The sequence below is a fragment of the Gracilinanus agilis genome, chromosome 1 (assembly GCF_016433145.1).
Source record: "Gracilinanus agilis isolate LMUSP501 chromosome 1, AgileGrace, whole genome shotgun sequence".
Classification (NCBI taxonomy): Eukaryota; Metazoa; Chordata; class Mammalia; order Didelphimorphia; family Didelphidae; genus Gracilinanus; species Gracilinanus agilis.
In genome coordinates, this window is record NC_058130.1 from 370,671,021 (window position 1) to 370,683,829 (window position 12,809).

The window sequence follows — 12,809 nt, forward strand, 5'->3', positions numbered from 1 at the left end:
TTAAAAAAAAACCTGGTGTTTTCCTCAGTCTACTCCCACATTTTGTAGTAGAGAACTTCAGTAAGGATTTGAGTTACTTGACTAGGCTAAAGGGAGGATTTTTTTCTATTAGTTAACATTCATGGACATATATAACTTGTGCATACAGTCTCCTAAATCACCTCGTCTTTACCACTTATACAAAAAAGAAAATAAGAAGGGAAAATTCCTCTTTTTTTAAGAAGGAAATTTCAAGGTGTCTGTTAAATTGAAAAATTATATCTTAAAAAAATCCCTAAACTAATAGTTCCAAAAATGCTATCAACCTTACATTGAGATTATTTTATAGACTGAATAATCAGTAGGACAATAGTAATAGATGTATGTATATACATTTTTACATGCCAATTGTATATATTTCCTCAGCTTACCTACTTCTGAAATTTATGAAAAGTTATCCATATGGCATGCTTTGCAAAGATAATTTTTTTCTGTTTTAATAATTTATTTATTTATTTTTTTTGGAGCAGCATGGAATAAGTAGCCAAGGCTGAGAGATCTGAGTGTAAATTTGACTGTTGGCTTTTGTCGGCTGCATGTGTGATTCTGGTCGAGTTATTTAGCTTTTCAGTTATTTATTTTCCATATTTGCGAAATGAGAGTAACAATTCTTTACTAGGTTGTTATAAGGAAAGTACTTTGCAAGACGTAAATGCTATACTACTACTAGTCATTATGTTATTATTAATATTAATGTGATCACCATCATTATCATTATCATATGGAAGATGAAACTTATGACAGAAGCATATAAGCTAATGGTTTGTCTTATAAACTCTGTGAATTAGGAGGGAGTTTGGTAAACCCTGTCTCTGACTATACCTGTTTGGAGGTCAATGTCAGCAAAGGCTTGGGATAACTATCATTTATGAATGCGACAGATGCTTTAGAGTCAAAAATTAAGCCAAATAAAAGCTAACTCCCCTGGCATTAACTGAAATTTATTTTTGAATTATTAAAAATTTTAAACAAGCTATCAACAAACATTTATTAAGAGTTTATCATGTCCTAGGAAGTGTGCTAAATGCTTTATATAAAAGGAAACGTGAAAGCAGTCCCTGTTCTTAAGGAGTTTACATCCCAATGGGAAAGACAACATGTAAATAAACAGAAAAATATAACATATACAGAGTAGATGGAAGGTAAGCTTAGAAGGAAGCACCTCACAATTTATGGAAATGTCCTGGTCAGAATCTATGTTTTTTCAACCTTCTAGTTTTTGAGTCCTTTGAATTTTGGCCCTCACAGTCACCTTGGTAGAAGTTTAGTCTGGATTTTCTGTTTGTTTTGCTTTTTTTTAATTTATTTCCTCTTCAGCCTTTTCTTACCTAGGTGGGGATTGCCCTTTCCCCAACCCTAAGATTTGGCTCATCATGCACATGTATCATCTCTGTCTTGGCCAGGAAGCAACAGTATTGTCTGGATCCTTGAAAGGTAGCATTTATCTGACAATGACATACTCATTTCTGTATGGTAAGCCTTGTAAGAGGGGGTCCAGGTGCAGAGCTGAGTCAATAGATGTTCCAGACCTTAGAGGACCTGGCAAGGTGAATTTGCAACTCTGTCTAATGACAGTCCTTAGAGTCAGCAACTCTGACTCCAGAATGCACCTGGAATCCCCAAGATTAGTCTGCTAGATAGACAATATCTGCCAGAGCTTCTGCCAACTTTCACAGACTGGACCGAAGAGGTTGCCTGGTGTCTTATACAGGGTAAGTTATTCACTGGTCCACCCTCTACTTCACACAACACCCCCTTATTAGAAAACGGACAGAGATTTCTTCAGATGTTCAAGGAGACTGTTAATAATTTTCCCCTCCAAATGAGTCAAAATCACAAGGAAAAGGACAGGATGTGAGATCTCATTTGTGTGGGTAACTTCTTAGTGGAAGTCGGCACTTTTTCTGCAACTTAGAGTCCTATATAGCGATAGGAACAATAGCTTGCACAGGGTCACATAGCAACATCTATACAAGGAAGGAATTAAATTAAAGTTTCCCTGGCTTTGAGTTCAGATGTCTATCTACCACCCCAGGGTCCCTACTAAAGAGTATACTATCATGGATTTATAGATGGAAGTGATCTCAAAAGTAATTTAATGCAACCCTTTCATTTTACAAATTGGGGAAATGATTCCCAGAACTGAGTTAAAGGAATTGCCCAGAATCATACAGTATGGATCTGATTTGAACTCTGGTCTCCTGACTCCAAATCAAAGAATCTATCCATTATATTATGAGATGGAGATGGCTAACCAGGAAACTTTCCAGTCTAGGCAAAGGCTGATGAAAGAATATTCTAGTTACTCCCAGATCTTAAGTCAACACAGCTTGGATTAATACTTCTGTTTTGGTAGAGCCATTTTCAGAGAGTTTTTTGGTAGTCATTTAAGAATGAATGAACCCTGAATGAAACCAGGTTATAGAACTTCTATCAATGTTTGTATACCAAGGCTACCACTATAGTCATGGTCTAACTTGTTACAGACTTTCCTTTATTCTGTCAATTTAAGTACCAGAAAACAATTAGATGATGTATTGTGTTTGTTCCACTCTCATAGGCCAATAACAATTCCACATAGGTTTAAAAATGTTCTCTCCTCCAATGCAAAGATCAGTCAGGAAACCTTTCCTTATTCTCTTCCTTCTTATTTGTCTGTTTTAATACAATCCAGCCTTCCTATGAGACTCAGGAGAGGTTCCTTTCTGTTCCTTTTAAAGCATAAAGCATTACCTAAAAGAGATGTGTGCTGCATCAAGCCACAGCACCCAGTTTCACTCTAGACAAGAGCTCTCTCCCTAGTTTGATATTTATCAGAACATCTTTAGTAGAGCTGAAGTACAGAAGCTTTTTTTTCTCCAGTGCTGTCTGGTTGTAACATCATTGTGGTCCATGAAATCTGTCCTGGCTAAACAAATCTCCCCATTTCTTAGGGCAAAGATGGCAGCCCTGAAGTAATTCTTGAAACAGAACTGGAAAAAAGAGTTTCTTTCAGCCTGATATATCCTCTCACTCAAGTGCTGGTTGTATCTATTAAAAAGAAAAGCAGGGAGCTAACTGAAACGACTGTAGGACACAGATCTATCACTTACAGGTATTGATAACATTAGCCATTGACATCTGATCCAATGGATCAGTTGACAAGGGGTGATTATGGTCACCAAATTTTATAAATACCATTGTTCAACTACAAAGGAATGAATATCTGTCTCTTCCAGGCACTATGATATAGATGGTAGAGACTCTTATGAATATAAAAGTTGCGTCTTTTGGCATGGAAATAGTCCTGCAGATTTTCAAAGATTTATTAATTTGGTATTTCAAGAATTTTTGGATTAGAGTGTAATGGTTTATTTTGGTGATATTTTATATACTACTGCATTCTGCCAAGTATGCTTAATGAGTCTGAACCATTATCCAGAACTTACATTAGTCAATGGATATAGGCCAAAACGGAAGAATGTCAATTTGAGATGGAAGTAATGAAGTTTTAGGACAAAAAAAAATTGATTGGTGATGGGGAATTTATATGGATCCATGAAAAAAGCTCTCTGTACCACATTTGGAAACTTCTACTTCTATGAAAAGAATATAGTATTTCCTTGGTTTTGTTTCCACATTTTCTGCCTTGAGAATACCCTGTTGAACCACCCAAGGTTTGGCAATAAAAACCAGAGATAGAAGACTCATTCAGATCCAGAGAAAAGAGTTCACTATGGAGATCAATGCATTAAACATTGCTAAGGAGACCAACCAAACCACATTACTGTCTCCTATATCCTGACTGTTTATTTCTTCTGTAAGTTGACTAATATTTAAAATAACTATATAGAATACTCCCAAATGCTATCTTCAGGTATTGGAAATCTTATTACATTTGTAATCTATTCCTGGGTTTAGATCTAGAAGAGAATTTTGCAGTCATCTAGTCCAATCCTGCATTTTCCAGATAAGATAACTGAAGTTTAGAGAACTACTATATGACTTGTTCAACAAGTTTCAAATGGCAGAGCTGGAATTAGATCATATATATATTTCAAAGAGATAAATACTCCTGTTGTGTCTCATATTTATGGATCATACTATTCAGAATATTTCAGGCAAAGATTTAAATTTCTATCACACATAACTCAGTGAGAGGTAGTCTGTCATTTTGTATAGAAAAAAATGTCCTTTAATTACAAAGATCTGAGTTTATATCCTATTTGTGACTCATAGACTGTGCATCTCTGGGCAAATCATTCTCAATGCCTTAGATAATTTTCTAAGTCTGTATAGTAGAGGAGATACAAACCTTGCATTGTGACAAGAGATTCTCTGAAAATTCCCTATGCCAATGAAATCATAGGTCTTGCTCTGACTCTTATCTTAAAACAGGTAGACAGAATATATACATCAAATCCCCACAAACCTTTTTTTCTATACCTCCAGTCATTAGGATAAGTTTCCTACTACTCCCATAGCCTTGATAATTTTTTTAATAATAGACCCTTAGTCACCCAGAAATGTCCTTCACAAAAAGTATGCACTTTGAAAACATTAATTATTGGTTTTTCTCTGAACTGTTCTTGAAAACTATAGTTTTCTAGGGTTTATTCAAGACAGCCTAGAGGAGTTAGATACTTCTGAAAATGGCTTACACTCTAAATTGTGAATAGCAATTGTTTGCACAAAAGGGTGCTAGATGTCTACAATTCCAAACCTGAGAGCCCTTGACCAGAGCAGAGAAGACCATGTCAGTTGTGTCTTATAACTTTTGATCCAGCAGGCCCTCACTAATCATTGTGGAAAGGTTGTTAGACTGTTAGCTTATTACTCCAATACCCACTTCTAACTCTGTGTCTACCCTTTGTTCCATCAACCTTTGCTAAAAAAGAGTTACTTCCACCTAAATTATGCCCTTAAAATTCCTGCCCCTCAAAATTCACTTAGGAACACCAAGAACTATAAATCCTTCCCCAATATTTCTCCTAAACTTCAGGTCCATATCACAGCCTTCTTATTAGACATTTCAAACTGAATATCCTATAGTCATCTCAAACTCAACATGTTCAAAACAGAATTCTTTACATTGCTCTTCAAACTCACTTCTCTTTTGAACCACCCTATCATGGTGGAAACCACTACTAAACTTCCAGACATGATGATTAACTATCTTGTGTCATCTTTTACTCCTCAGTCTCACCCTTCATAATATACCCTGTATCATATAGCTGCTCCATACAGCAGAATTTTTATTAAGAATTCTGACTTCGGGGGCAGCTGGGTAGCTCAGTGGATTGAGAACCAGACCTAGAGACAGGAGGTCCTAGGTTCAAATCTGGTCTCTGACACTTCCTAGCTGTGTGACCCTGGGCAAGTCACTTGACCCCCATTGCATACCCTTACCACTCTTCTACCTATAAGTCAATACATAGAAGTTAAGGGTTTAAAATAAAAGAAAAAGAATTCTGACTTCAAGTACTGTACCCTTACTATGCTGCCTGACTTTTGCCACTTGGAGCCCCTGGCTTCTTTTAATAGTTAACTCTTTTACAGAAGGTTCTCCCCACTGTTATTACTCTCTCTCAGCAATCCTTTTAATACTTATTTTGAACATATTCTCCTTACATAGTACATTCCATCCCCTCCTTTGGAATATAATCATGTTGAAGTTGGATTTATTTTTTCTTTTGTTTTTGTATACCTAGTATTTAATAAGTGTTTTTTTTAAACCCTTGTACTTCGGTGTATTTTCTCATAGGTGGAAGAGTGGTAAGGGTGGGCAATGGGGATCAAGTGACTTACCCAGGGTCACACAGCTGGGAAGTGGCTGAGGCCGGGTTTGAACCTAGGACCTCCTGTCTCTAGGCCTGACTCTCACTCCACTGAGCTACCCAGCTGCCCCCTTAATAAGTGTTTAATAAATGTTTGTTGATTATTTGATTGATTGATTTCTCAGGTTATCTTTGATGTATGGCTCTTTTGGGAGTCATCTCCAGTCCAGAATGTATTAGCAAAAGTATGGGCTCGAAGCAGTGTCATTGGAAATGGCAGCTATTGTGTATGCACTAAATTTAGTATAGAACTTAAAATAAAATCATCTCACCAAACTATGACTTTAAGGTTAGGTAAATGTTTAGGGGGAGTGATGATTTTTTTAATTATTTGATGGACTTCAGGGAGACAAAGACACTTTATAAGAGAGGAGAAAGAGTTTATATTAGTTTCTGTCATAAAAGGGTCAAAGTTTGGGGGAGATAGATTGAGTCAAGCAAATGGTCAGCTTCATGTCCCTCTTCGTTGTCTTCTGATTGATCTAGTCTAGACATCTAGTTTTGCATCTTTGCTCAGAGAATCAGTTACCCTTTTGTCTTTGTTTTTTTTTTTTGTTGTTGTTGTTGTTTTGTCTCAGTCTCTTGGATTTTGGTATTCTGCAAATATTTTGGTATCAAAACAGCCTGGATTTTGGTTTACACTTCTCTTCCCAACTCAGGTCACACCTTCCCTTTCCCAGACAGAAATTTATTTTTCCTGCCAGTAACTTTGTTTAAACACTGGTACATATTGACCTTTTCTCAACAAAAGTGTAGCAAAATAAATTCTATACTTTGATTTTAGGAAAACCTTTTTTGGTATTCCAGAAACTTATCTGAGCAAATTAATTTGCTGAGTATGGCAACTAAAAGTCAAAGTTAAAGCCAAAATGGCCAAAACCAAAAACTAACATCCCCCACCTTCTGCAGCATTTACTAAATATTCACATTCTACCTCTGACATATATAAGCTATGTGACCTTGGACATGTCATTTAATCTGTTAATGCCCGAGGAAACAAAACCTTAAATTTCAGAAGAAGTTTCTCAATAGGAATTTCCTAAATTCCTTACACTAATGAAAATCATGGGTCCACTAAATGCAGATGTGTGTATGTGATTGTAAGAGTCAGACTCATTTTGCTTCATTTTTTGACATGGTCTTCAAGAAGTGGGAAATATTCCATTAATTGAACTTAAGCATGTTTTCTTCTCATTTGAAGAACAGAAATTTTCTGACTGAAGAAAGGTACATTGTTCCTAGTACTCTTTATGGCCAAGTGAATTTCCAGGCTTAGCTCCACAATTGATAATTGCTGTTAACAGGAGGAAAGTACACAGTAATGCTTCTTTCTTTCCATAGTATATATCTCTATATAGATATAGATATAGATATAGATATAGAGACAGAGAGAAAGGAAGAAAGGAAGAAAGAAAGGAAGGAAGAAGGAAAAATATAATTATGAGGTCATGAAAATATAATGTCCAATCTTTAAAACAAAACAAAAATTTGATCATGAGAATCCCCTGAAAATGTATGTTGAAATGTCTGTCCCTGAAAGAATACAAGAAATATATTTTTTAAAAAAGACTGAAAAGAATAAGCCTGTTTTCTTGTTTTGCCTCAAATAGATATCAATATAAAAACTTTGTCTCTTTCTTGTATCTCTTAGTTATGGTTATTCAATAAGGTGCCTAGGTGGCAATGAATAAAGTACTGGGCCTGGAGGAAGGAAATCCTGAGTTCTAATCCAGCCTCAGACATCTATGATCTCTGTTCCCAATGGTAAGTTAAGCTCTGTTCACCTCAGTTTCTTCATCTGTAAGAAGGGGATAATAATAGCACTGTCTTCACTATTGTTTCAGTATTGTTTCAGATGTAGAATTATATGGCATAATGTAACAATTGCTGTTTTAGTCTCAGCTTTGTTGCTTATCACCTCTGAAACTTGAACACATTACTTTAGTTCTCTGACTCTCGGTTTCTTCATGTGTAGAAGGGAATCATAATATTATGATTGTGTGGCAGCATGTTATAGGTGTTATAGGGCCAGCCTTGGAATAAGGAAGACCTAGTTTTAAGTCAGAAAGACCTGGCTCCTATGACATATTGACTCTATGACTCTGATCATGTTGCTTAACCTATCATTTTCCTAGGCAATCAAGACTACATATTATAGAAAAAGTATAAAACTGCATTGGGAGAATGTCCTTACAGGGAGCTCTATTCATAAAAAAAATCACAAGTCTAAACAAGAAAGTACTTACTTGGATTATTTACATCAAAGAAATCATCTCAAGGACCAAATGATAGCTATAAAAGACTTCATAAAATCTTAAGTGCTATTCAGATTTGTTATTAATACTCATTATTTCAATGTGAAAAACAACAAATTATTTTGTCTATGGAGAAAGAGGTCAGAAATCTAAGCATATATCTGACATACCAATGTTTTCTTTTTCAGAAACTCAGTTATAAGGGGCAGTGAGGTGGCTGAGTGGATGGAGGGCTAGACTTGGGGGTTCTGGGTTTAAATTTGATGTCAGGCATTTTCTAGCTATGTGACCCTGGGTAAGTCAATTCAAACCCAATTGCCAAGCTCTTATAGCCTTTTTTGCCTTATAACCCATACTTAGTATCAACTCTAAGACAGAAGATAAGGGATAAAGAAAAAAATTTGGTTGTAAAAGCTCAAAATCTATGTGAAACAGCTTATAGCACCTTATTATTTAAGGACATGAGTAAACTGAGCTTATCTCTATTTTTTCTTACAGACTTTTAAGCCAGTGAAATGTAATAGGAAATTCAATCAATACTATAATAGTCACAAATTCTACTTGGTTACAAGACTGAAATGTAACCCGACCTGGGGATGCTTTTATCATGAGTCAAGAAAACCAGGAAAATAAGAAATGCTGAAGCATATTTGCTCTGTAAATACTACAACCTTATTCAACTTTAATATTTCATGTCTTTTATATTCTTCACAGTCCAAAGGATTCAATGAATTGTAGAAGGGTGGAAGTATGATCACAGAGCATTAAATTACTACTTAAAAATGATAACATCATGGGATAAAGAATTACACCAAGATTAGTACTGTCTTTTAAAAAGCTCACTATTTCCTGAACAATCCTGAATGTAGTAAAACAATTCTATCAAACACTTATTAAGTGCTTAGTATATATGAAATTCTCTACTAGAATCTATGGAAGAGTCTAATAAAAAGAAGCTAAGTTTCATACTGACCAAGGACATGGCAATATACTTGGGTAAGCAAGATAACTAGGACCACAAACCCATACACAACATAAATGTGATAGGATAATTGTGTAAGATGGGAGCAAATAAAGTACTGAACCCTGTAATAATTCCTGGCACTAAATAAATTCTTTTTAATTATTCATTCAAGAGGGAGGGTTAGGAAAGGCTTCAAATAGGATGCAGCCTCTCAGGTAGCCTTTGAAGGATAGGTAGGATTTCAACGGGAAGAGATAGACTTAGTATGTGTAATGCACTTGGGGCAGAGGAGATGATGTCAAAAATGTATAAAATTAAGAAAGGACTGCAAGAGTTTGATGAATAGTACATGCATAGTTCAGGCAGCCATAGCGAAGGGTAAATGAAAAGGAAAAATATGAAGTAAGGCTGAAAAGGCAAATTACATCATATTGTGGAGTTCTGAATACAACAATTCATTTGTTTGGTAGATAGTGAGAGATTGCTATTCATTCATTCATTCATTCATTCATTCAATTATTTATTCATTTGTTTTTAGCAGGGGAATAATGTGATCACAGGGACATTACCCAGAAGTAGAAATTATTTGGAATCAATATTTACACTCTGCCAGACTGAGGAGCTACTGCTATATAGTTTGATCTGAGGAGTATGAAAGGAGATATTACTCATGAGGGGACCAGTCTTACTTCCAACCGTGGCTGCTTGCAATAAGATCATAAAATAAAAAGCAATTCAATATTTTTGTCAAGTGATTCTAAACAGGCCTTTATACCACAATGCTGCATATATATATCAAAAAGAAGAAGTGGAGGAAGAAAACCAGGTGAGAGTTCTGTGTGTGTCAGAGCAATGTACCTCTGAAGAGTCTGGTTATTTCTTTGACTCATTTCCTACTACCTATAAACCTGTTTGGAGTAGCTAGATGGCACAGTGAATAGAGTACTGGGCTTGGAGCCAGGAAGACTTGAGTTCAAATCCAGATTCAGACATGTACTATCTATATGTCTCTGGGTAAATCACTTACTCTCTGACTTAATCCCCTGGAAAAGGAAATGAAAAACCATTCCAGTATCTTTGCAGAAAAAACCCTTTATAACACCTTCCAGATATGCCCCTTCCTCTCTTGACACTGTTACCACGTTGGTGGTGGTCCTCACACTTGGATTATAGCAATAGCCTGCTGTTGGGACTCACTGTCTCATGTTTCTTCTAACTCCAATCCATCCACCACTCAGTCACAAAACAAAACAAAATAAAACAAAACAAAAGCAACTTTTCCCAAGCACAGAAGGGAATAGCATTGCCAAAAGACAAAACAAAGAGAGAAAAGAGGAGGGCAGAGGATAAAACATTGATGGACATCCATGTTTCAAGAAAAGAGAAATAAGAGACACAAAGATTGTGTAGAAAGGGAGGAAGAAAATCATGAACATGTATTGTCAGTGAAAGTAAGTACAGAGAATGAAGGATAGTTAATAGAACCAGTTGCTCCAGGGAAATCACAGAAGATGAGAACTAAGAAAAGGTCAGTAGATTTTGGTAATAAGGAGGTTCCTGGTGACCCTTGAGGGTAGCTTTGTTTGTATTATTAATAGAATCCAAATTGCATTGGTCAAGGAGGGTTAGTGACCTGGCCAGTATGTTACACTCCTTTTCAGGAATGTTTAATATTGTTTTGTTTTTTGTATCTCATTTGAGATTAGTCTTTTCTAAAAGAGAGAGAATTAATTCTTAGTTGGTCAGCTTAAACATTTTGACCAAATCAGTCAATAAAAGAAAAAAATTCTTATCTGATTTATTTGACCACTTTTAGTTAGATCAAAACAGTCATGTTGATGCCCTGTAATTTTACCAAAACTTGCCTCAGTACTAGGAACTTTGGGTTGTATAAATTATCATTTCTTATAAGTAGTATTTCTTTACCCACACGGAATGGGCATTTTCACATTGAATTTCCCAGTCATGGAAAAAGAAAGGTCCATTCAATGAGAAATATGCAGTTCTTGGTGAGTAATCAGGAACAGAGCTGTCAGCATTATGAAAACACTCTTTTGAAAGTTGCGACTTTTTTCTGAAAAAGCTGTCATGAAAGTCATGTGTCTTTTCAAACTTCACAGGAGGATGCTTCATTGCCATGATTCAGCAGGTGTTCTGAAGGAGATGCTAATAAAATCTCCAGGCTTATGTGCTTTAGAAATGATACACTGGCTCTGTAATTCTGAAAATAATCTTAAAAAGCGAAACTAATTTAGAAATCTCATTATGTCCAAGGAATGGCATTTCTCAATTTATATTCAGAATAAATGCAGCTAAGCCTGGCTTTCAGCCAATTATGGAGTATGTGGAGCTTGTTTTGGGGATCTCTTATCCTCTCTTTCTATAATTCCCTTCAATTATTTCTGTATTTCTTTTCTCCCCCTGCCCCTGAATATTTCTCTAAGCCTCTCCTATATCAAATGAAACTAATTGTGCAAAATAATTCATACTAAACCAATATTGTCTAACATGTTATCCCTCATCAATGTTTAAGAGAAATTAGCAGATAGAACATTACCCCTAAAGGTGAATTTTCATTCCTTAGGGCACTTGTTTTAGATCATAGTTATTAGGACTGGATGGGATCTTGGAAATCATCTAGTCCAGCATTCTCACTTTATGGAAGAGGAAAATGATCCTCAGGGAGAGAAATGATTTATCCAATGTCACACACAGTGCTAATAAGAAGAACCTGAATTTGAACTTGAATTCAAGCTCATTCAATATAACAACTCCTATTGATTCTGCCTCCAAATAGTTTCTCACATCTGTTTCCTCTTTACTAAGACAGCTACCACCTTATTTCAGATTCTAATTGCCTCTCTTTGAACTGCTGTTAATAGCCTCCTACGTGGTCTCTCTATCTCTAGTCTCTTCTTTAGGTCCATGTTACTCTTCTGCTCAGAAACCTTTAGTAGCTGTGTATTAACTCTAAAATAAAATAGAAATTCCACAAACTTGTATTCAAGATCCTACATAAATTTAGTTACAACTTAACATTCTAGATTTATTTCATATGATCCATGTTGATTTCCAACAAAATGGCTTAATTGTTCACCACATTCATCACTCTGATCTCAAGTCTCTCCCAGCCTTCAACTCACCCATCTTCCCCCTGAGAAGTGTTGGTTCCTGCCCCTCATCTCACCCAAACTATAACTAGAGGCCTATTGTCAGAGCTCTCCAGCATCAAATTGATACCTAAACTTTTAGCCTTTTTCTCATTGGAGCTCATACCCTAGACTTTGAGATTCAGGAGGGCTCTGCTCACTAATGGGAGAAAGAAAGGAAACCCATTCCTGGCTACTGCTTGGGATATTTGTTCCTGAAACCCTAAAGGTATTTAGTACTTTCATAACAATGCTTTCCATGGTAGGATAGCACGATGAGTCAGAATTGAACTAAACATGGTACAATTGGCAAAAGTCAATTAGACATTCTACTATAGTTAGTGATTTGGAATACTGGTGCTCCAAGGAGTAACTAGGGACAGCACAGTTGGTGGACTAGGAATCTTGGAACTGCAAGGTTTGGCAGCCAGGGTTGCTGAGGGTGTAGATAATGAAATGCCACTCCTGGTCTCTTGCTGAATTGGATTTTCTGTACCTCAGGAGAAGAGGTCAGTTCAAATTTAGACTATATGTACTTCTTTTTCTTTCTTTCTTTCTTTCTTTCTTTCTTTCTTTCTTTCTTTCT